Below are 24,818 nucleotides of genomic sequence, written 5' to 3'. Positions count from 1 at the left end.
TGGAACCTTCATAGTCGTAACCGATGGAGTGCCAGTAAATGATAAAAGGTTAAAATATATCACGTCTCTTTGAAATGCTCTTTCAATCTCTCTCTCTCTCCTCCCTCCCTCTCACACATACAACAGATTTCTTTCTGTTTCCATCTACCAAATTTCGGGCCTTGTGCCTAGAAAAAAATATTTCCCCTCAGCTAAACATTTTTTCACAGAAGACTAGAAATGAATGACACAACTCACATGATAGTGACTCCTGCAACCATCATGCACACACAGAACAAAGACATGGCTTCCCAATAATCTGGTTCCAAAATTTGGGGAGGGTGGCAGTTCTGAGTTTAAATTCCGCTGAGATCGACTTTGACTTTCATCCTTTCGAGGTCGATAAAATAATAAGTACCAGTTGAATACTGGGGTCGATATAATCGATTTATCCCCAGCCCAGAACTTGCTGGCCTTGTGCCAAAATTTGAAATCAATATTTACGTCCTACTAAGTTATCTCCCTTCAAACAAGCGTCTCCTTCACATTTCGTTTGTTATGAGATTGATGCGATAAGCATCAGACCAGATGATGTGGTTGATCATTTTAAGATGGTGCTCCAGCATTGCCACAGTCTAATGACTGAGACCATTAAAAGAAAAGAAAGAAAATAGACAACAAAGAAAACCATAAACTGTATATCGGATCTAACAAATAATCCAAGTGGAAGAAATTTGCAGAAGAGGGAAACACATAGAAGTGGTGAGTTCTGACTTCAGAATGTAGGATCAACATTGTGGTAAAAATGATGCTATGCCCGTCCAATACCAGTAGAGAAAAACGGGTGTAATTTGATGATGATAATGATAATGATAATCTATTTATTAATTCAAAGAAAATGACTTAGCATTTATGTGTTCCAGTTTTGCCAACGATAAGATAATAAAAGAAATAAAGAAACTGAAGTAGTAATGAAGAGTTTATGATATTGAAAAATAATGAAAATTCTTTCATTCCTTTATTACTAGAAATATGGAGGCGCAATGGCCCAGTGGTTAGGGCAGCGGACTCGCGGTTTCGATTCCCAGACCGGGCGTTGTGAGTGTTTATTGAGCGAAAACACCTAAAACGTCCACGAGGCTCCGGCAGGGGATGGTGGCGAACCCTGCTGTACTCTTCCACCACAACTTTCTCTCACTCTTACTTCCTGTTTCTGTTGTGCCTGTAATTCAAAGGGTCGGCCTTGTCACACTGAATATCCCTGGGAACTACGTTAAGGGTACACGTGTCTGTGGAGTGCTCAGCCACTTGCACGTTAATTTCACGAGCAGGCTGTTCCGTTGATCGGATCAACTGGAACCCTCGACGTCGTAAGCGACGGAGTGCCAACAACAAAAAAACTAGAAATATAAATGTTGCTACAACAGATTAATAATATTAATATGATAAGTCTATATGAAGAAATACTTTCCAAAACTTGCATTGAAACAGTTCTATGCTGTAGTTGTGATGTTTAGATAATAGCAGAAAAGATAAATGCTAAATGTTGCTTTCGTTTATGATTTTTACTTGGAGTTTATTTGCCAGATGGAATATATGATTCTTTTAAATTTTTGGCACAAGACAAGTGATTTTTGAGGGGAAGAGGAAGTCAATTATATTGAACCCCACTCCCAGTGGTCAGCTGGTACTTTTTAAATTTTTTTATCAACCTTGAAGTGATGAAAGGCAAAACTGACATCATTGGCATTTGAACTTGGAATGCAAAGAGCCAGAAGAAATTCCACTAAACATTTGGTCTAATGTACAAGAGGGTGCTGAAAAGTTACTGGCTTTGGGTAAAAAAAAAAAAAATACAGGAGGATCAGTTAGTTATGATTTTATTCAATATATTCCCCTCCGTATGATGGAATCTCCTGAACGACTTGCACAAATGATTTGTTAATAGTGATCGAATGTATGTGCGGTATGCATTTGCTCACTCCCTCCATAAAATTGACGTAACCCAAACAGGTGCACGGTGTACCACAACTGGTGTCGAAGTGATCGCAGAGCTACGTGAGATGAAGTGTTTTGTTCAAGTACACAACGCATCATCTGATTCAGGAATTGAAATCACAGTCTCGGGATCGAATGCAATACACTAACCACTGAGCTATATGCCCTCACTAATAATACCTGCCTACCTATATACCTGTATTCATACATACAGACAGACAGATTTAAATTGCTCGGCAGGACAAATAACAAGTGTTTAGAACTCCATGTGTATATCCTGTTTATTCAATCGGAATATCTGTGAGGAAGATTTTTATTATAGTTTGAGATCCATTTGGTTGGAATCTACTGTTGTGTGTTTGGTGAGTGTTTATCAGTATCGATTGAGAATCTGGTACATTAAAAACATCTCCCCTTGCAACAATGATTAATTTTTACTTATAAAATGAAAAGAACAAAAAAAGCCTTGTGATGGTATTTTAGCACGGCCAGAGTCCAATGACTGAAACCACAGAAAATAAATAAAATGCTACTAGGTTGGAAATTGAAATAACGAGAAGTGTAATTTCTAGTAAGAATGGTTGTGCATATTGTTTTGAATGAAGTAGCATGGCAGAATGAGAAGAATTTCGCAGATCTGAAGCATAGACGTTTCTATTTCCAGTAAGATTTGATCTAATTCATATACTCAGGTATTTAATTTCCCTTTTAATAATAATGGTTTTAAACTGTGACTCAAAACCAGCACTTAAGGAAGGCGGTTAGTTGATTATATTGACTCTAGTATTTGACTATTACTTTCTTTTATCGACCGCGAAAGGCTGAAAGGCAAAATCGACCAGAAATAACCCAAATAGGTTTACCATTAATTTCATGAAATATTCACGGGTCTCGCTCGTCTCTCTCTTATAGGCGTGCCTGTGTGGTAAGAAGTTTGCTTTCCAACCACATATCTTCTGCTATAGCCTCGGGCCGACCAAATCCTTGCGAGTGGATTTCGTAGATGGAAACTGAAAGAAGCCTGTCGTACGTACGTATGTGTGTGTGTTGTGTTTGCCCATCACCACCACTTGACAATTGCTGTTGGTGTGTTTACGATCCCGTTACTTAGCGGTTTGACAAAAAAAAACCCAGATAAACTGAGTACCAGACTTAAAAAGAAATAAGTAGATCCATTCGACTAAAAATTCTTCAAGGTGGTGTCCCAGCATGGCAGCAGTCAGATGACTGAAATAAGTAAAAAAAAATGAATAAACAACATATATACACGTAAATACGTGGTGTATTGACATAACCATATTGTTCAATACGAGTGCATAGCATTTTGGGCAAATGTGATTTTCAAAAGCGTCAGCCGAATGAAATTGTGTGAGCATGATATGGATTGTACCTGTAAAAGGTTGATAGTTGCAATAGAGACATTAGTCTCTCTCTATCACCTTTCAACAAAATTATATATTAAGAAACAATAGAACAATTACCAACATAATAAAAATAAGTTTTATTTTTGGTGATGCTTGGTTTTACAAATCCTGTGCCATTCAGCTTAGCAGCTGCTAGTTAACTTGTGATCGGCATTGGAAGGTTAAGAGCTTCGTTGATGCATGCCAAAGGAGCAAGTAGCTGTCACGTCGAAGGTATTGCGCTCAAGAGCAAGTTATTAGATCGAAGGCATCGCGCTAAGAGGGTTAGAAAGTGAAAGAAACTCTTTAAGTACTGGTTTTACTACACATGCGTACTCGAGGGACTTCCGGGAAGGCAAGTCCCTTGCGCATGCGTAGATTGTACTTCCTTAATGTACTTGCATAATTTCACGTCACTACATACCTGGAATTCAAAGAGTACAAGAGTATAACTTGTACTCTGTCACACTGATTCTGTCTTAGAATTATGTTAATGGCACCCGGAGTATCCGTATCAGGAGAATGTTCAGCCACTTTCCTATTAATTCAACGAGCTGGCTATTCGTAATTCAACTGGTCGAATACCTGAATCCCCGTTGTATAGCGACAGAAATTGATCAATTCTTTCCCTCTTTCTCTTTCCTTTACAGGGATATCGACTTTGGATTCAAAGGGACACAACTTTTGAAAACTTTCAGAGGTAGTACCATATCAAAGGGACGTAACTCTCGTCTTCACGCAGGCCAATGTCGTTTCTTTCTTTCTTCCTCTCTCTCTCCCCCTCCCTCCCTCCCTCTTTCTCTTTCTTTCTTTCACACACACATACACAGCTGTATACCTACCCACGTATCAGGCATATATCTTAGACGAATCAAATTTTATATGCCCCCGCCCACACCTCTACTGAGTGGGTGGGTGTGGGGGGGGAGGCAAACAAAGCGAGCCCAACAAGCTGAGGAATTCCCCAAGAAAGTTTTTAGAAATATGAATAAACATAGGAGCAATTTGAAGTCACTTGTAAAGGAAAATTAAAAATTAATGAAAAAAAAAATTATTAAAAAAAAAAAACTAATAAACATGATGTATTGAAAATTTAATATTTTCTAATTGGATGCGAGCAAATATGGTAAACAAACAGCAGTTCATCAAGCTCTTGTCTTTGATTTGATTTAACTCAAAGATGTTTTTTTTTTTATTATTGGTTGTTGAAATATTTAAATACTGTTTTTTACTCTTGGTACTTAGAAGCTAATTTAGCGAGCTTTCTGTCTTGAAAAATTTTTTACAAGCTCTTGGAGTAGAATTTTTCAACAAATTTCATGTTCTATGGAAATTGTGGCTCGTCCAAGGAGCCTCTCTTGGGCCATTGAAGTTCTTATCTAGGCAAAATGCTTTACATTCTGAGTTCAAATTTCACTTATGCTGACTTTGCCTTTCAGGGTTGATAAAATAAATACCAGTTGAATGTGTAACCAGTTCAGTTGACCATACAACTGGAATAATCATCCTAGAAACATGTGAAGACCCATTTCCTTTAGTTTTTGTTTACTTATACACATCAGCAAATGAACCAATGGGTGGTTGTTCAATTTGCTAGAAATAACAGCCAAATCTCCCTCATGCTATGCTCTAACGTTTTAAAAACGAAGGACACATTAAATAACAATATAGTCATAAGAGGAAAGGTGGTTCCATCCAGCCATGTCCCTGTCCTTACTAACAGGCATTCGTTGCCACCATTGCATGTGTATTGCCAGTACAAATTCCCACCAACCACTTTCTGACTCTTGTTGGGATCTTTTTTTAAAACGGGGGCCACATTTTTCATTAACGAAACACTTTGAAACTTGGAACACTGGTAGAATGTGTCATATAAAACATCTTTTTCTCTTAGTCTTCTTAAAAAAAAAAAGAAATCCCCAAATTATTTCATGTTAAAGTTGTCGTATTTCTATAATTTCAACCAGTCACTGACGTCCATTCAGCCGATATACATTAAGTGCCGACTACATAAACAAACGATTCTGAAACAATTCTATCGGTGATAGGGTTAGGGTTAGGGTAAAACAGCAAATTTAAAAAGAAAAAAGCAAAACGAAGCTATGGAAATTAAATACGCTTTACACCGCTTAAACAGCCAAAGGAGTATATATAAACAACTGAATACTTGTCAGTGATTGGTTGAAATTATCGAAATAAGACAATTTTTTACATGAAATAAATTCGAATACAAAAATATTTTTCTGTTCTATAACACAAAATAGATAAGTATACGAAGTTTGAAAGTCTTTCGGTACCAAAAACACTACAATTAAATGGCTTGAATGTGGATGCAGCCATTCTAAGCAACAGTAAAAACAGAAAACCACAGAAAAACTTCACGAAATTATGTAAAATATATATGAAAAATACTAAGACAATTGACGAAAAATATCTACAATAAAATTCTAATTGATAAATATAAATTTTTCAGAAATTTATTGATACACCAAATTTGAAAGCAATCTGAGCAAAATTAAAGCGGGTGGGGGATGATTTTATGAATGAAACAAACTCGATCCGGGAGGGATTAAAAGAAAAATAAAGGGAACGATTCTATTCTACACGTGATTAGTGAAAAAGTCTGCTTCATGCCTGCGTTGAAGGAGATTAATACTATAATTGATGATGGCTAAAAGTGTATTTGTCATCGTAGAATGAAAATATCGAGGTAGTAGTAGTGACGGTGGTAATTTAACACTGGATCAGTCTCACTCCCACACTCTGATCGATCAGACAAGCTTCAGATCAAAGACGTTGACATCCGGTCGTATTTTGTTTTGTTTTGTTTTTTGTACGTACAGAAATACCAAACTACATTAATAGATGTGTCCGTCCATTTTTATTTAACGATAGGGCATAATGTGATAGAGATTTATCTGCTATCTTCAACCTGTTGAGGCTTCCTTCATTTGTCTTTCGAGATCAACGCTGTAGGTTCCAAAGATTGTTATTATTTAATCTAACCTCCGAAACGTTTGTGTTTTTATTGTAATTCATTAGATTCGAACCTTAATTGAACAGACCAGTGATCAAAAACGTTGTACCTATAAACGCCCCACCCCATCGTTTTGTCTTCAGTACGTCGATGCTAGCGTGACCAATATTTCAACCGAGGAGTTCTTAATCCTAGACAGTCCGAATTACAGAAGCGTTGTGCTCCAGAAAATTCCAACTGTAGTATGAAGTTTCGTAGCCCAAATCTATTTCCCCAGTGAACACGTAAGTCTTTGAATTCTGCGTTATGTATCTTTTATAATGTTAAATATCTTAACATGATAAAAATGTTTTAATTTGTTAACATAATCACCATTTTGTCACTTAAGACCACACTACATTTTTTGTAGCTAATATTTTTTGACGGGGTTTTCACCATAAGATTAATCTCACAGAGCTGTTTCATTCGAATTCAACTATTGTATAGGTCTTTTTGGGGTTGTGGTTTTGCCGGTACACCTCAACTAAGCCATTGCCTGCGTTGCTTAACATTTTCATTTAAAAATCCATTGTTCAAAAATGGTGATATTTGTTCACGGGAGTAAAGAGATGAACAGATGTCCAGCCATGATTTTCGATTGGCTTCTGTCAAATCACAGGGAACACATTTTCCAAGTTTGGGCACCTTTCCAAGCTGTGGAAGATGACGGTGAACAATTGAATGGCTTGAATTAAGCTTGCTTGCCAATTCTTTGATTTGCTGTTAAAGTTTTTACTGCTGTAGAGCTCAATAGGGAGTCTAGTGAGCCCCTGTAGTATGTGCCAGGGACCAGCCTACTTCCAAATATGACTGTTTTTGTCATTTAAACTCTTGTTCTTTGACTGAAATAGCAAATCTCGCAGCAACACTGAGACTATAGTAACATTTGATAGAAATTACATGTATGATACTTCGGATATTGGTCGACATTGGGCTGTAACTTTTTTTATTTTTTAATTTTGGCGATTTTCGCTTTCGATAATGCGTTCTACATATCACGGTCATGCGATTCTCTCTAAAAAAATTTTAGACCCCGACCCCTCCCCCAACACCCCGGGGGTGGGGTCTTTTTTTGGTGGACATTGGGATTAGACACTGAGGGAAAAATGGCTGTAACTTTTTTATTTTTTTATTTTGGCGATTTTCGCTTTCGATAATGTGTTCTACATATCACGGTCATGCGATTCTCCCTAAAAAATTACTCCCAAAATATTCATGATGCTATAAGAACAACATTGTTAAAATGACAACTGACTACGTCTGGGAGGCGAGCAGTGCGTATGTAACATATCCGGAGTGAACTTTTGCTAACAGTGGAATGATCTTGCAGATTAGGTCTAGTGTGTGTCTTTGTATGTATGTATGTATGTATGTGTGAGTAAATTTCGGATCTAGTTCAAAACGGGGGCACCAGTTTTCATTTATGTTTTATGTAGTGTTTTTGGTACCGAAAGACTTTCAAACTTCGTATAGTTATCTATTTTGTGTTATAGAACAGAAAAAATTTTTTGTATTCGAAGTTATTTCATGTAAAAAATTGTCTTATTTCGATAATTTCAACCAATCACTGACAAGTATTCAGCTGTTTACAGTTACTCCTTTGGCAGTTTAAGCGGTGTAAAGCGTATTTAATCTCCATTACTTCTGACATTTTGCAGAGAGGCAACACGCGTGTGTTCGTTTTCCTTCGTTTTATTTTTAATATAATTTCGTTAACATCTGCCTGAACTGTATGTGTACAACATTTGCCCTAACCCTAACCTCAAAAACCAGGCCTTGTGCCTATAATAGAAAGGTTTATTAGCTACTGCCAATATGCTTCAGCCATTTTTTGACAAGGAAATAATAATTTTATCACCGCCAGAATCGTTTGAGAATCGTTTGTTTATGTAGTCAGCACTTACTGTATTCGGCTGAATGGACGTCAGTCATTGGTTGAAATTACAGAAATACAACAACTTTAACATGAAATAAGTTGCAATATAATAATTTTTCTTAAGAAGACTAAGAGAAAAAGATGTTTTATATGACACATTCTACCAGTGTCCCAAATTTCAAAGTGTTTCATTAAGAAAATACTGGCGCCCCCGTTTTGAACTAGATCCTAAATTTCTGTTGGTGTTGGCGCGTTCGAGAATAAACTAGTTATTATCTATAGTTAATATTGCCCTTTTCTTTTATATTTCGTACATATTTCTCTTAAAAATTCTTGATTTACTTTTACAATGCCGAAAAGCAAGGGTTACCATTTTCCAAAAAAAGAAAACAGAGTAAAATGTGATCACAGTTATGCAGATGTCTCTGTGGTGCATGGAGATAGGTCAGATATTAAAGGTCATTTGAAATCTTAATGGCACAAAGCAATTTTGTTGCTAGTTGGTCACGACAGGATATATTTTATAAAACCAGAAATAAGGATTATTGGAGCTTGTCATTGTCGCTAAAGAAACCACTTTTGATTTCCATACACTTTTACCAAAATTGAGTTTCAAGATATCTGACCGTTCATGAAAGTTGGTCTCAAAACTTTTTGAACCAAAGTTTCGTCTAGAATGGACAAAATATGCGGCCAACATTTTAAATGTAATTTTACCAATAGCTCAGCTTGGTAAATTTGTGACAATTTTTATGGATCCTTTGAATCGAAAAGATGTTGAAATGATACTTTTCAACGTTTGATATTACTTTCCTGGTCAGTAGACTACAAGTCAAATTTTGGGTTATGCAAACTTCCAGTTTAGATGGCTGAGATTTTGACTCATGCCTTAGAGTCAGTTATTGTCAATCACAGGTTGACAGAACAACTGCAACACAAATTTTGGTGATGTAGAACAAAAAAAACAAAAACAATCTGTTTATCTAATTAGAAACGATTAAAAACGAAATTTGCAAGTGACCTTGTTGGCATTAGTTGTGCTGCACATCTTGTGCGCAGCTATCTCCAAACAGCAGTTCATGTATTACCAACTGATATCGAAGCACTTATTGTAAAAAATTTTTAAACATTTTTACATCGAGACAGTTCGTGTAACACAGCTAAAAGAATTTAATGACTTCGCCGGACTGAAATATAAAAGAAGTTATTACAGCATGGTAATACAAAATTTTGTCAATGCTGCAAAGAATGCTATCCGTAACTTATAAATCAATTCTTTGAAAGAGATTTTGGAGAAATGTATTTATGGTTTATGCAGAGACAGCTTAGTCATTTCAACAGATCGTTTCTGGCTATATAGAAGGACAATTTTAATGCACACATATCAAAGAAATGGAAAATCTGATTACAAATATAGAAAAAAGAAAAAGCAAAAAAAAAAACCCAAAAAAACTGTGTATTGAAGAAAACAGTGATAATAATGAAAAAAAAAAACGAAGCGAGAATTTAAAGTTTCATGAGAGATGTCTCTCGTACTTAGAACTTTGAATAGGTAGAATAATTTGAGTGATTAAATTCTGGTAATATATCTTGGCCGAATGTGGAGTAGTCTGCATTTAAGGTGAATTTACCAAAGGATTGGAAAGCAAGTAATAAATTTTGATAAATTATTTCATAGAATTGTTATTGCACTGAGCTTTTAGGTTTCTAAGGGTGAAGGCTGCACAATACAGAACTTTAAGTATGAAAATAAGTAACATTTTAATTTTTTTGGTGGTATTTCAAAGAAAAAATGTATACTAGTTAAAAATCTTAGCTCTTTAATAAAGAGCATTTTTGTCTTCTTGGTACTTCTGCACCAGTTGAATGAATATTTTCTGTAGCAAATAATGTGCGATCAGATGAAAGTAGCAGCATGGCAAGAGCTAGCCAGAAGATTTCTGATAACTAAAATAAACATTTTACTAAGCTAATCTGAATCTTTTTGATAAAATTAAAAATGACAATGAATTCCTTAGAAAAGTAGTTTCAAGTGAAAAATATGAAAGTACTGATGAATGAATGAAATATTACTTGACAATAAAGACATGTTTTTAATTTAATTTCTATTTAAATCCTACTGTTACACTTGAAAACATTTTACATGCATGTGCTGTCAAATAGAGACAGCTTTATATAACTTTTGTTTCTGTTCTCCGCCTTTCAGTCAAACTCTTAATCTTCTAAATGAAAGATAAAGTGTGCATCTTACCAACTCACAATGTATCACTTCAACACTTCCTAGGAACAAACTTCCTATTAAAAGAAAGCATGCAATTATTCTAATATATTTGCAGTAAAGAATCCCCCAAACCCACAGTCTGATGGAAGAAGGAAACTCACTTTTACTTAATATACTCTCTTCAGACCTTGTGTGATATTTCTACGTCTACCGGTTTCAACTCACATTTACTCCAGTTTCACCTCGAATATTATGGTAAGCGCGTGTACATAAATATAGAGACAGACAGACAAAGAGATAGATACTTAGATATAGTCAATATATAAATATATGTACATATGGTGCAGGTGGCACATAAAATGCACCATTTTGAGCGTGGCCATTGCCAGTACCGCCTGACTGGCCTTCGTGCGGGTGACACGTAAAAAGCACCCACTACACTCTCTGAGTGGTTGGCGTTAGAAAGGGCATCCAGCTGTAGAAACTCTGCCAAATCGGATTGGTGCCTGGTGTAGCCATCTGGTTTCACCAGTCCTCAGTCAAATCGTCCAACCCATGCTAGCATGGAAAGCGGACGTTAAACGATGATGATGATGATGATGATGTGTATATATGTATATGAGTGTATTCAATATATGTACAAGTGTGTGTATGTATATATATATCGTACAGAAATCAAACTTACAATGAGATACAGTCAGAAACATAAATAATGTGAAAGGTCAAAGGAAAGTAAAGTAGGAAAATTTTCAGAGTGGTAGCAGCATTCTTCCGTTGACTATAAATTCTATTTTGTTTACGCATGATTAAACATTGGCAATAATACAGAACAATAACTAATACTTATGAATAAAAACATCCTATGTAGTATTTTTGTGCAGCGAACGGTGAAGACATCCTACATTAATTTCTCTTCTATAAGAAATGTCATGGGCCAGTTGTTGGTCATTTCGAAATCTGTAACCAAGAACGTTAATGTTCACGTTGTAATATACTTAAATACGTTCCGGACAGAATTGGCCCTGACTATGTCCAAGTAGCACCACCTGGAAAAGACATTTAATGATGATTCATATTACAGTCATTCTTTGGGCATCATAGCCCATTCGAGTAAAGAGTTATTATTTGCAGAGATATATCCAGGTGTTGGTGGTTTATCGTGAATTTATTGGAGATATTTGTCCAGGACCTGTGTGAATGTTATGAGCACTTCTTCATCTCTAATGTGTCGTGGCATGATGTTAAAGAGAGCACGGTCAGCTGAGGTGAAACAGTTCTGTCTTAATGTGATGCGAGCATGAATTTTGTAGAGGACGGATAGCATAAGGAGAGAGTTACGATGAATTTTTAAAGTCGATGCCAACATCATTTGTGCAGTGCTGTTGGGATGTTTTCAAGACCTCTGCACAGATTACAACAGACCCTGGAAACTTATTGCTATTCAGCTTGTTTACAGCTAAATAAATGTCATTTAGATTTGGTTCAAATGCTATCTCCTCAATAACTGGAAGATGTTCGATTTTTTCTATCATCCTCATGTCAGCAGATGATAGTCTATGCAAAAGTGAAGAAAAATGTTCTACCCAGCGCTTATGAATAGAAGTGGTGTCAGGCAGAAGCAAATGTCCATTTGCTGGTCTCACTGGAGCTATTGAAGAAGATTTTGGGCCATATCCCTCCTTAACAAACCCTTGGTGTCATTTCTATTAGTTGCTTCTTGCGCCCCTTTTGCTCTATCGTTTCACCATTCCTGTTTAATATTTCTTACAACAGTCTGCACTTTCCCTTTCAGCTTTCTGTAAGTTTTGTTTGAGCTGGGGTTCAAGGTTTGAGAGAGAAGTGCCTTGCCAGGTCGCTCTTGGGTGCTGCTGGTAACATGTGATCCAGTGCAACTTGTTGCATGATCGGGTCATCAGTGACTAAACTGGCACCTCCACTAGGCTTGCCTGGTGAGGAGGGTGATTGTTGGACACCCTGCGGGATGAAAATTAAGACTCATCAAAGGGCGGAGGAACTCACATACATACATACATACACGCAGGCACGCGCACATATACACGCACACGCGCACGCGCACAGAAGTTCATCAAATATATTTATATGTTTTTCATTTAAATTCAAGCCAGATTTGACAGTGTTTAATTAATTATCAAATGAAAGCAACAATTAACAGTAACTGCATAAACTTTTCGTTGTTGAACGCAACTCAAGCACTAATGACTTGTTAAGAACGTAAAAAAAAGTTGTTTTTTTTCCTTTTTGTTTTTAATTAGAACATTTTATTCCTTCTAACTACTAATTAAGTTTCATAGGACTTTAGCGAACAGTTTAAAAGAAATTTTATTTCAGCATTCTTATTTCTATTCAAATTTGTGTGTGTGTGATTATGTGTGTGCGTGTGCACGCTTATGTGTGTGCGTGTGCGCGCTTATGTGTGTGCGTGTGCGCACGTTGCTTTGTGTTTTACTCTTATGCTTTCTTTATCTGCTGTAAAATATCTCTGATTCTATCTAATAAATCTTATTCTTCATCAAACGATTTTCAGAAATGTTAATCATTACTTGAATTAAGTTATCCTGCCTTCACGATGTGCAAAGCTATCAACTTAAGAAAATTGCCAACTTTTATAATGCTATGGGAAAGTTATATGGGTATTTTTTCTTTTTATTTCTTACGTTTTTTATTTTGACAATTTAGTTTTATTTGCATGTCTTTTTTTATAACACTGTAACACGATTTTTGTCCTTGGGTAACAGCTGGTATTTTCTATTTGCTTACCCTTAGAAAGCATGAAAAATGGCTAATATTTCCTTAAAACATTGCTTTTGTTAGGATATATGCCTTGTAGGCCTCACACGTTTCAGCAGATATTATCAGAGAGTACATTTTTGTTCTTGTCTTGATAAATCTGCCACAGGCAGCAAAATGCGTCTGCTGGATGCTTACAACCAACTGACGCCTAGGATATATGCCTTGTAGGTCTCACACGTTTTAGCAGATATTACCAGAGAGTATTTTTTTGCTCTTGTCTTGATAAATCTGCCACAGGCAGCAAAATGTGTCTGCTGGATGCTTACAACCAAATGACGCCATATGTGACGCTTGCAGCTATCAATGATGACTTGTCTCCACTTGGACAGCTCAAAGCGAACTGAACTATTGAGCTTACGATCCCTGTATATACTGCCTTCTATATTGCGAGAACGTTCTAGAAACTTCTCGAAAGTTCTAGAAAATTTTGTTTCAGCAAATCAACGCTGAATCTGTCTGAAATGTAATGGGAAATAGGTCAGTTTCAAAACATTGATGCCCTAGTCACAAAAGCAAAGTTTGAAGGGAATAGTAGTCATTTCCTTTGATTTCTAGATAGAAGCAAACAGGAAGTAACACTTACTGACCAAAGACAAAAACAAAAAAAAAAAGAAGAAAATGATAATGATAATTTTGTTACACAGTAGACGCAGGATTGTGGTAAGAAGCTTGCTTCCCAACTACATGGTTCCGGGTTCAGACCCACTGTGTGGCACCTTGGGCAGATATCTACTACTATAACCTCGGGCGGGCCAAAGCCTTGTGAGTGGATTTGGTCGACGGAAACTGAAAGAAGCCCCTCGTGTGTGTATATATATATATATATATAAAATACACACGTGTTTATAAATTATACACAAAGAGGATAACCACTAAGTGGTCTCCTTGCATGCTGAAAAGAGATACCAAAACTCCAAACCACGAAAAATACATTCTTATTTATAGCATGTTGGATGTAGGCAAGCAAGACAATTTGAGAAAATTGAAAAGACTAGTTATTTCTCTACCCCGAAGTTTTACCATTAATAATTAAATAAATTAATTATCTGTGGATCATCAGTAGACACTGCTGGAGACTTATAATTATAAAATTTGAATACATATCGTATGCCAGAGGACACACGTGCATATCAAGTGTTATCATTATACATCGTGACTTCAATTCAAATGTCCTCAACAAGACCTGTGAGAGGAAGCTTTCCCTCAGGGAGACATAAGCTAGAATCCTACTGGTGAGAAACAGAAAAGACAGCCCAAAGTCGAGGCAGTATAGAAAAGTAATCGATGGTCTAAGCTCTCATAGGAAGCAAAATATATCCTTTCAAAAAAAAAAAAACCGATTAAATATTTAAAAAATACTGATTGATATACAAGACTGGATGAAATAAATTTTAATGATTGTCGTGTAAGTTCCTTACGGAGCGTGCTTAAATTGGATTGTAAGATAGAGTGAGGAGAATTTGTTCTAATTTTGGTCCAAGTTGGACACATTGACCTCAATACTTGACTGGTTTTTATTTTATTGGCCATGAAAGTATGAAAAATAAAGTCAACTAAGGCAAAATTTGAACACAGAACGTAAAGCGCCAGATGAAATGTTGCTCAATGTTTTGCCTGCTGTGCTAATGATTTTGTCAGCTCACCACCTTATAATGATGAAAGAATGTCATAAAAATGATATGTAAATCAGAAATTAGACCACATACTGTTTGCAAAATAGGATTTTTCTTACCCAAAGGTAAATAAACTTTTGTAATAATTTACTCTGATGATGGCATGAAGAAATGAATTGGAATTTTATGTGCAACATTAGCAGCATTAAAATACTGCATTTTCGGGGGGTTTTTTATACGAAAAATTACACAAATAGTAACAGATTGGAAAAATGCTATTTTTACACAAAAATAGCATTTTTTTTTCCAATCTCTTAATATATTGAGATTAGTTGCTATTACTGTGCTTCTAAGTTAATTAAATTATATGTGTAAGAAATTTTTTTATGGATTTTCATTATATTATTAGAAAGAAGTTTGTGATATGCCAAATTGCTAGTTGCATGAATATTTTTAGTCTTAGATGAAACATGAATATGTTTGGAATTTCTGACAGATCTTTATTTAGAATGTCTTGAATATTGTTGGAATATTTACCACATCTTGACTTTTTAATCATATAAAAGTCAAAATGTTGCATTCAAATGAATTCAGAGCATTTTAAAAATATTAACTCTTTTGTTTCCACCATTCTGTTGTTTTTATTGGAATATGCCACCAATCTTCCATATTTTGACAACTGTGGATGCATTCTGGTTCTGATGTATATCTGATATTGCAAAGAGGACAATTCTTCCAACAGATAGGATTGTAAATATTTTTGATAAGATCTAGTATCGTAGGAAGATAGTATCTAGCTTTGGAAGGGGCCAAAACACTTACAATACTGTTTCATTACCTGACCCAAACCAGCAATTTTGGCCCAAGACCAGCAATTTTGGCCCAAGACCAGCAATTTTGGCCCAAGACCAGCAATTTTGGCCCAAGACCAGCAATTTTGGCCCAAGACCAGCAATTTTGGCCCAAGACCAGCAATTTTGGCCTAAGATCAGTAATTTTGGCCAAAGATCAGGAATTTTGGCCCAGGATCAGCAATTTTGCTCCAAGACCAGCAATTTTGGTCCAAGATCAGCAATTTTGGCCCAAAACCAGCAATTTTGAGAAACGGACGCAAAGAGAAGACTGGTCTGGGATAGATTTGGAAATGTTAATCCAAATAAAACTACAAGACTTGGAGAACATCCCAAACAACCATGTCCGCCTCAAGGACGGGACGAAATTACCTTTGATCTCCGAGGGGAGAAGGCCTCATTGCTTTGCTTGCAGTAAAGCAAAACACCTACAAGCATGCTGCCCTCAACGAAAAGGTACAGGGGTCCATGGACCTCCGTACTCAAGCCATTACCGTGGAAGCTGGATGTTTTGAGGGGCATCTCGTGTAAACTAGGATGCGGAAGGTTCATGTCAGCGTATGCGGATGTTGTCACCGTGATAGTGTCGGACATCTCGGAAATCAAGATGGTTGGCATTACCCTAAGAGAATACGAAGCGGTGATAGGAGCGATGATTAACCAGGAGAAGTCAGTGGGCTTGCAGCTTGGCACCTGGAGAGGCAGGTTCTTGCCGACCGATAGCATTGTGCGGCGCTTGACGGAAGGACCGGTAAAGATGCTCGGGGTCTGGTTCGGACCTCCAAGTGGACAAGAACTGGGGTGAGGTTACAGTCTCACCTAGAAATTGGCCTTGAGGAAGCTGTCCCTGAAAGGTCGGCCAGAGGTGGCGAATGCATACATCACATCCGGAATATGCTACAGCCTGACTGTCGTCCCTTGCCCTACTTCGTGACTGAATGGGCTGGTGCGCTTGCTCTTATGCTTCCTGTGAAAGAGACAGGTACTGCTTGTCAGATGGTCCATTTGTTGTCAACACCCGTTGCGTGGAGGACTGGGCATGGCATGGCTGATGATGTGCAGACATATGCCGAGACTGCGACATCTCCAGCAATACCATAACAGTGAGCAAGTGTGGTCGCCGTTTGTTGGATACGCTTTTCCGCAGCTTGTTTCCTTGACGGGGTGACAGTCCTGGATCAGGCGTAGACCGAAGCAGGGCGCTTGGCACCTAGAGTGTCTTCAAACACTCACAGCCCTCGGTCAGTCGGGCAATGCAGTCGGTGGAAGTTCCACCTTGAAACTCTATAGTGACGACGTTCTCGGAGTTGTGGGTCAACAGGCTATTCTCTTCCGGAGGAGTTTTGGGCCAGGACCTATGGGTAACTTCCAGAAATCCCTGGCAGTAAGTTTGTTGAAAGGTGGGTGAATGTGACAAGAATGGATCGTGTGAATGGGCCTACTCTAAGTGTTTGCCTGGAGGCCGGATGGTATGAAAAGGAGAGGGGTGCCTACTTGAGCCTTTGGTGTGAGGGGGTCCAATGTGTATAAGGTTTCTTTGGTCACCTCTCAGTGGAACTCCCCTCCCCTATTGGGGAAGTACATTGTTGTTTTAATCTCCTTGTTAATTTTTTTTTAGCTGTTTACACGTTTAACCCCAATGTCCCTCGTCTGTGTATCGTCCTTTATATTTTGTGTTCGGCCCTGGTGGCAAATAAAGAAAGTATTATTATTATTATTGTTATTATTATTATTATTATTATTATTATTATTATTATAATTATTAGTATTATTATCATCATTGTTACTGTTATTATTATTATTATTATTTTATGTTTGACTTTTGCTTTGCATTTGTACAAGTTGGATCCAAGTCTCACCCAGAGACCTCAAGAGACAACAAGTTAGAAGTTCATGTAGGTGTTATGCCTAGGGTACCATATATTTCGATTTGTACATAGTGTTGTTCTCGAGAATGTTTATGAATCCATAAGAAAATTATGTGTTTGTTTTAAAATTTGAGATCACATAGACAGTATTTTACGTAGGATATGGGCAGTTCCCATGAGTACTATCTTTTGAACTTCAGCCATTTTGGGGTTTCCTGCTATCTGAGCTAGGTAGTAATCAGCCCGTTTCGCTGTCATTATTATTATTATTATTATTATTACTAGTATTATTATTAGTATTATTATCATCATTGTTACTGTTATTATTATTATTATTATTATTATTATTATTATTATTATATAAAACTGTTCTGTGCCTACAGGTGAATATTGTTTCAAGAATAATCCATACTTAACTAATTTTCTTGAATCTAATTACAAAATCCTACACCGTTTCATTTCACAACATTGTGGGGGTCGATAAATCTCTACAAAATGTTACACAGAACAGAAGCACTCAAGGTAGTAGTAGTAGTAGTAGTAGTAGTGAGTAGTATTAGTAGTAGTAGTGGCAACAGCAGCAGCAGTAGTTATAGTAGTTATAGTAGTTATGCAGGTTGTAGTGGTGATAATGGTGATTTTAGTAGTAGTAGTAGTAGAAGTAGTAGTAGTGGTAGTAGTAATAGTAGTAGTAGTGATGCAGGCTGTAGTGATGATGGTGTTGGTAGTAGTAGTAATAGTAGTAGTGGTGGTGGTGGTGGTGGTAGTAGTAGTAGTAGTTGTAGTGGTAGTAGTGGTAGTAGTAGTAGTAATAGTAGTAACATAGACTCTTGTGGTGATGATGGTGGTTATGGCTGATGTTAATAGAGGTGGTAGTATTAATGGTGAGTGGGGATAGTAATAACATTAATACTGCCATAATTAATAGATGTGCTTGATGATGATGATGATAATGGTGGGGGTGGGGGGTGCCGGGGGGTGGCAGTGACCGAAGATTTCAATGACTGGTTGTATTATTATTGCTATTAGTAATGGTTGTGGTAGTAAGGGGGTGGGTCGGAATTATGAAGCTGATGACGATGGTGGTGGTTATGGTGATGGTGGTGAAGGTAGTGGGTGGCGTCATGTGATGAAGATGTTGGCAGAGTGGTATTATTACTGTTATTAACTGTTGTTTGTGGTGGTCATCGTAGTAGTGTTTGTGGTGCTGAGAATGATAATGGTGATGGTGGTGTTGGTGGTGGTGATAGTTGTGGTGGTGGTGGTGAGAATGATTATGGTGATGGTTGTGGTGGTGGTGGTGGTGGTGAGAATGATTATGGTGATGGTTGTGGTGGTGATGGTGGTGGTGATGGTCGTGGTGGTTGTGGTGGTGGTGGTGGTGGTGAGAATGATTATGGTGATGGTTGTGGTGGTGATGGTGGTGGTGGTGGTGATGGTTGTGATGGTGGTGGTGATGGTCGTGATGGTTGTGGTAGTGGTGGTGGTGGTGGTTGTGGTGGTGATGGTGGTGGTGGTGGTGAGAATGATTATGGTGATGGTTGTGGTGGTGATGGTGGTGGTGATGGTCGTGGTGGTGGTGGTAGTGGTGGTGGTGACGATACCAATGGTGGTATTGATGGTGGAAATTGTATAAATAGTAGTGGTAGTGGTGATGGTACCAGTTTTAGTAGTGGTTAGATTATTAGTAGTATGGGTCTTGGCAGGGGTACCAGCGATTTTATTGGTAATGTTGGTATTAAAATCAGTAGTAGTAGTAGTAGTAGTAAGAGAAGGAGAGGAAGAGCTGGAATGAGTAAATGGTGCAATAACAGGAAAATAGTGATGAATGAATGAATGAATGAATGAAAGAAAGAAAGAAAGAAAGATGGAGAATCAAATATAAGCACCATCATAGCAGAATAAGTAGTATACAGGAGATGGTGGGGGTTGTGGAGGAGGAGAAGGAGGAGCAGAAGAAGACGAAGAAGAAGAAGACGAAGACGACGAAGAAGAAGAAGAAATAAAAAGCGGGATCAAAGATAAAAGAAAGAAGAGGATGTGATGAATGAAAGAAGAGAATGATGGATAGAACAACAAAAAGAAGGCTTGACAAAGAAAGGAAGGAAAGATGGCCGTGTGATAAGAAGCTTGCTTTTCAATCAGATGGTTGCAGGTTCAGTCCCATTGTGTGGCATCTTTGGTAAATGTCTTCTACTTTTTAGCCCCCAGACCAACCAATGTCTTGTGGGTGAATTTGGTGTATACGGGGTGGGTGTTGAAAAGTTCCTGGCTTGAAGGGTATCGCAAAAGGCTTGGATGGAGGGCTCAACTTTCTAAGTTTTGTTTTTTCAGAAAAGCTGAACGACCCCTGGAATAAGTGTGTGAATCTGAGAGGGGAATATGTTGTATAAAATCATAATTAACTGGTCCTCCTGTATTTTCTTTTACCAAAAGAAAGGAACTTTTCATCTCCCCACTCACATCGTATATATACGTATATATATATATATATAAACAAAGGGGTAAAAACCCCCTTCAGTCATGAATGGCCATGGGATTGCACCAAGGAAGTTCCCCTCCAAGGCACGAGTCCAGGCAAGGTTGTTTATGGAAGAGCAACAGTGACCCATGCATACCAGCCTCCTCTCTCCACGCCACCAATGTTACCCAAGAGAAAGGCAAAGGCCGATACAGCTTAAAACCAGTGATGTTGCAACTCATTCCTACAGCTGAGTGAACTGGAGCCAAGTGAAATAAAGTGTCTTGCTCAAGAACACAATATGCAGCCCAGTCTGGAAATCGAACTCACTATCTAATGATTGTGAACCCAACGTTCTAACCACTGAGCCATATATATATATATATATATATATATATATATATACAGGCACAGGAGTGGCTGCATGGTAAGTAGCTTGCTTACCAACCACATGGTTCCGGGTTCAGATCCACTGCGTGGCACCTTGGGCAAGTGTCTTCTACTATAGCCTCGGGCCGACCAATGCCTTGTGAGTGGATTTGGTAGACGTAAACTGAAAGAAGCCCGTCGTATATATGTATATATATATATATATATATGTGTGTGTGTGTGTTTGTGTGTCTATGTCGCCCTAGCATTGCTTGACAACTGATGCTGGTGTGTTTATGTCCCCGTCACTTAGCAGTTCGGCAAAAGAGACCGATAGAATAAGTACTAGGCTTACAAAGAATAAGTCCTGGGGTCGATTTGCTCGACTAAAGGCAGTGCTCCAGCATGGCCACAATCAAATGACTGAAACAAATAAAAATAAAGAGAGTAAAGAGTATATATATATATATATATATATATGCATATATATATATATATATGCATATATATATATATATATGCATATATGTATTTGTATATAATATGTGTGTGTATGTTTTCATGTTAGTGTCTGTATCCTACCATTGCTTAATAACTGGTGTTAGTTTGTTTACATCCCTGTAACTTACCAGTCTAGTAAAAAGAGACCAATAGTATAAATACCAGGCTTTAGAAAATAGAGTAAGTGGTGGGGTTAATTTGTTCAACAAAGCCCTTCAAGGTAGTGCCCCAGCATGGCCACAGTCCAATGAGTGAAATAAGTAAAAGATAAACAGAAAAAAAAGCAGAAGAAAAAGAGAAGTGACAAAAGTAAAGGAAAGAATAGTAGAATAGCAGGATAACGATGAGAGAGGAAGAAGAAGAAGCAAATGTAAAGCAAGAATAGTGGAATAATGGAATAAGAAATAATAGCATGAGGGATAAAATAATAGAATAAGAAATAATAGTGGGAGATAGAAAAGGGGAATATCAGAACAAAATGTATTGGTAGAAGAGGGGATATGGGAATAGTAGAATAGTGGAATAAAGAACTTGAGGAAGTAAGAGAAGTGACAGAAGAAGGCAGAGAATACTGGAATTGTGGAATAGGTATAAGAGGAACAGTGAAAAAAATAAACTAGAATGTTTTTCTTTTTGTTCTCCTCTCAGTTTGTTATGCTTTTTCTGTTTTAGGTTGTTGTGGGTGGGAAGAAGGTTTCTCAAACACACAGCCATGCTTGTACCTATCTAAGCCACACCTGTAACGAAATGTGATAGGTCAATCAGTTAAATTCATAACGTGGGAGAGCCAGTAAAGTGTACTCTAGTAACCGACTTCTACAACTTTGATGCATTCCTTCCTGCAATTTTCCACACATAATCATCTTTGGCCATCAATGATCTGACATTTTTATGAATGAGATTAGACCAACCCATCACAGATGGGTTGGGTCAGCTTCAGCCTCAGTGCTGTTGAATCTGATCTGGTCTGGTCTGAACTGGACACTAAATGATGGGCATAAATCAGTAAATGACAGCTTGGTATTAATGGTAATATATTCTTTTATGATTGACATTGGCGTTTTTATCATTGCAGTGTAAAGTTAGATGTGAAGTGCTCATTATGAAACAAGATCTTAACACCTATTCCTTCACTCCCTTTCCAATAATAAGCTGCACCTAGCCAACACCAAACAACACGACATACACTAAAACTACACTGACCCAACAAAATTCACCAGACTCAGCAATAAAACACACCAATTTCAACATTATTCACGCTGGTTTTCTCAACTGTCAATAAATTATTTAAGATAAAATACTTTCGTAGACAGAATATTGATGAAGAAAGTTTATTAGTTCGTCAGTGATGGAGCTTTTCAGAAATATATATTATGATAATAACTGGTCTTGTTGCTAGATTTATTAATGAATCAGTGATCAAATTAACTTATAATCTTGCACTTAACTGAAGCCGAAGAATCTCAGAACAACTCAGAAACATTAGAGATTACCTCTTACTCCTGTATAATTCCGTGTTTATTAAATGAGTCCTTGTGGAGGTGATGTGTGAAAAGTTCAGCTTTAGTACTGAAAACTTAATGATAATTTTATAGCTTTGTGTTTGTAAATCATGCACAGCTAATTGGTGTTATAAGCAATAACGATGATAATGATGATGGTGATGTTGGTGATGGTAGTGGTGGTGGTGATGATGATGATTATTATTATTATTGCTATTTAAGGCAGTGAGCTGGCAGAATCATTAAAATGCCAGGGAAAATGCTTAGCAGCATTTCATCAATCATTATGTTCTGAGTTCAAATGCCACCAAGGTCGACTTTGCCTTTCATCCTTTCAGGGTCGATAAATTAAGTACCAGTGAAAGACTAGAGTAGATGTAATTGACTAGTTCCCTCCCACCAAATTTCAGGCCTTGTGCCTATAGTAGAAAAGATTATTATTATTATTATTATTATTAAGGCTGTGTGCTAGCAGAATCGTTAGTAATCCGGGCAAAATGCTAAGTGGTATTTTGTCCATCATTACATTCTGAGTTCAAATTTCGCTGAGGGCAGCTTTGCCTTTCATCCTTTCAGGGTCGATAAATTAGGTACCATTGAAACACTGGGGTCGATGTAATCGACTAGTGTCCCCCCCCCCTAAAATTTCAGGCCGCGTGCCTAGAGTAGGAAGGATTATTATTATTATTATTAAAAAAGTATATACATGCAAATACATAATCAAAATACAGACCATCGAGGCAGGAAGACATGTGTGTCCTTAACATAGTTCTCAAAGAGACTCACCATGACAGAATGTGACAAGGCTGGCCCTTTGAATTACAGGTACTACTCTGAGGTTCTGAGTTCAACTCTCACTCCAACCAACTTTGCCTTTCTTCTTTTCTCGGGTTGCTAAAATAAAGTGAAATACTAAGGGCAATTTAACCAAGTATACCCTGCCCAGAATATATATGGCTTTGTACCAATGCTAGACATTATCAATAAAAATATAGAAAGAATATACAAGCACATACATATAAAATGTTTAAAAAGTTCTTGGAAATAAGTAGAAAACTTTTGGCATGCGCTATAGAATCAATTAAAGAACTAAAAGATATTGTCAATTTATTAATCTTTCATTTGCTGGTAACTGTGCGAGGATATCGTATTACAATAATTTTGCCTTTAGGTCAACAACCATTTTAACTGTTTACTTAAATCAATCAGAAATCTGAAAATGATACCTGTTGAAGTTTCTACAAAAAAACACTTAGGGATATCTTAGTAATATGCTTGCTCAACAGACTAGAATCCAAACAGAGCAGCCTCTGGCAATTCAATGAGACATCAGCAGCAGATAGATGAAGAACCGAATCATTGATAAATGAGTGTAAAAATATTGATTTTCATTTCCCATATAATAGTAGGGATGTAGTTGACTAAATCAATGCTGATATATTACAATAATGGATTCCATTTCACCCCAAAGGGATAACTTCTCCTTATTTTTATGGTTTAGTCAGGGAAGGAAAAGCAGCACCTGTGAATTTTTGCAGGTTGCAAAAAGAGAAAGTTAGCCTCACATCAAAGTGATTCTCAGGCTGGAATTGGTCTCAAACAGGAATTACTCTGATACTGGAGTGACTCCAATGCTGGAAGCCTAATCTGAATGCTTCTGGTTGAGTGAATTCTGGGAAATGGCTATGAGGCCCTGCTAAATCAGGTGACAGATTAACCCTTTAGTATTTAAACCGGCCATATCCGGCCAAAATATTTAATCTGTTTTATGTTTAAACTGACCAGATCCAGGCTCTCACATGTACCCTACAATGTTATTCTACATTAAGTAATTACACCATCAAGATCTTGAAGATATGAGATAATGCATGATTAATTCAAATCAATGTGAATCAATAAGCATTATGTTTGATAGAATAATCTGAACACTAAAGGGTTAACTCTACTATCCAAAGACAGAAACAGTTTCTTCAATAGGCTTCTACAAGGTTTCTGTTTACCACACTCACCCCACCAGCACTTGCCTGGTACTAAAATTTTATCGACCTGGGAAGGATGAAAAGGGAAGTTTACTCCAGTACTATTTAAACTCAGAACAGAAAAGTGATTAAATAATTGAATAACAAGATGGCATTTTATCTGATGCTCTATAAAAATTATTTCTAATATGGACGCAAGGCCTGAAATTTGGAAGGAGGCAGAGACTGAGTCAATATCATTAACCCCAGTATTTGACTGCTACTTTATTTCGTTGACCAACAAAAGGACGAACAACAAAATTTGACCTTTGAAACCAGAATGTCATAATGTGAAGTGTTGTAACATATACTGCACAGCGTTTATTCCATT

The 24,818-nt window shown here is 37.2% G+C and overlaps 1 long non-coding RNA gene across 1 annotated transcript in view; it reads left to right on the top strand.

The window, feature by feature from the left end:
* The first annotated feature begins 4,632 nt into the window (after nucleotides 1–4,632).
* Nucleotides 4,633–24,818, top strand: part of LOC149132010 (uncharacterized) — a 70,693-nt gene continuing 50,507 nt past the window's right edge. The window contains exon 1 of the long non-coding RNA XR_016244947.1: nucleotides 4,633–6,641. This is a non-coding gene — a long non-coding RNA (uncharacterized LOC149132010). The remainder of the gene's footprint in view (nucleotides 6,642–24,818) is intronic.

The sequence above is a fragment of the Octopus bimaculoides genome, chromosome 18 (genome assembly GCF_046866305.1).
Source record: "Octopus bimaculoides isolate indiv1 chromosome 18, ASM4686630v1, whole genome shotgun sequence".
Classification (NCBI taxonomy): Eukaryota; Metazoa; Mollusca; class Cephalopoda; order Octopoda; family Octopodidae; genus Octopus; species Octopus bimaculoides.
The sequence above is the reverse complement of the archived record's forward strand: the minus strand, read 5'-3'. Positions and strand labels throughout refer to the sequence as shown.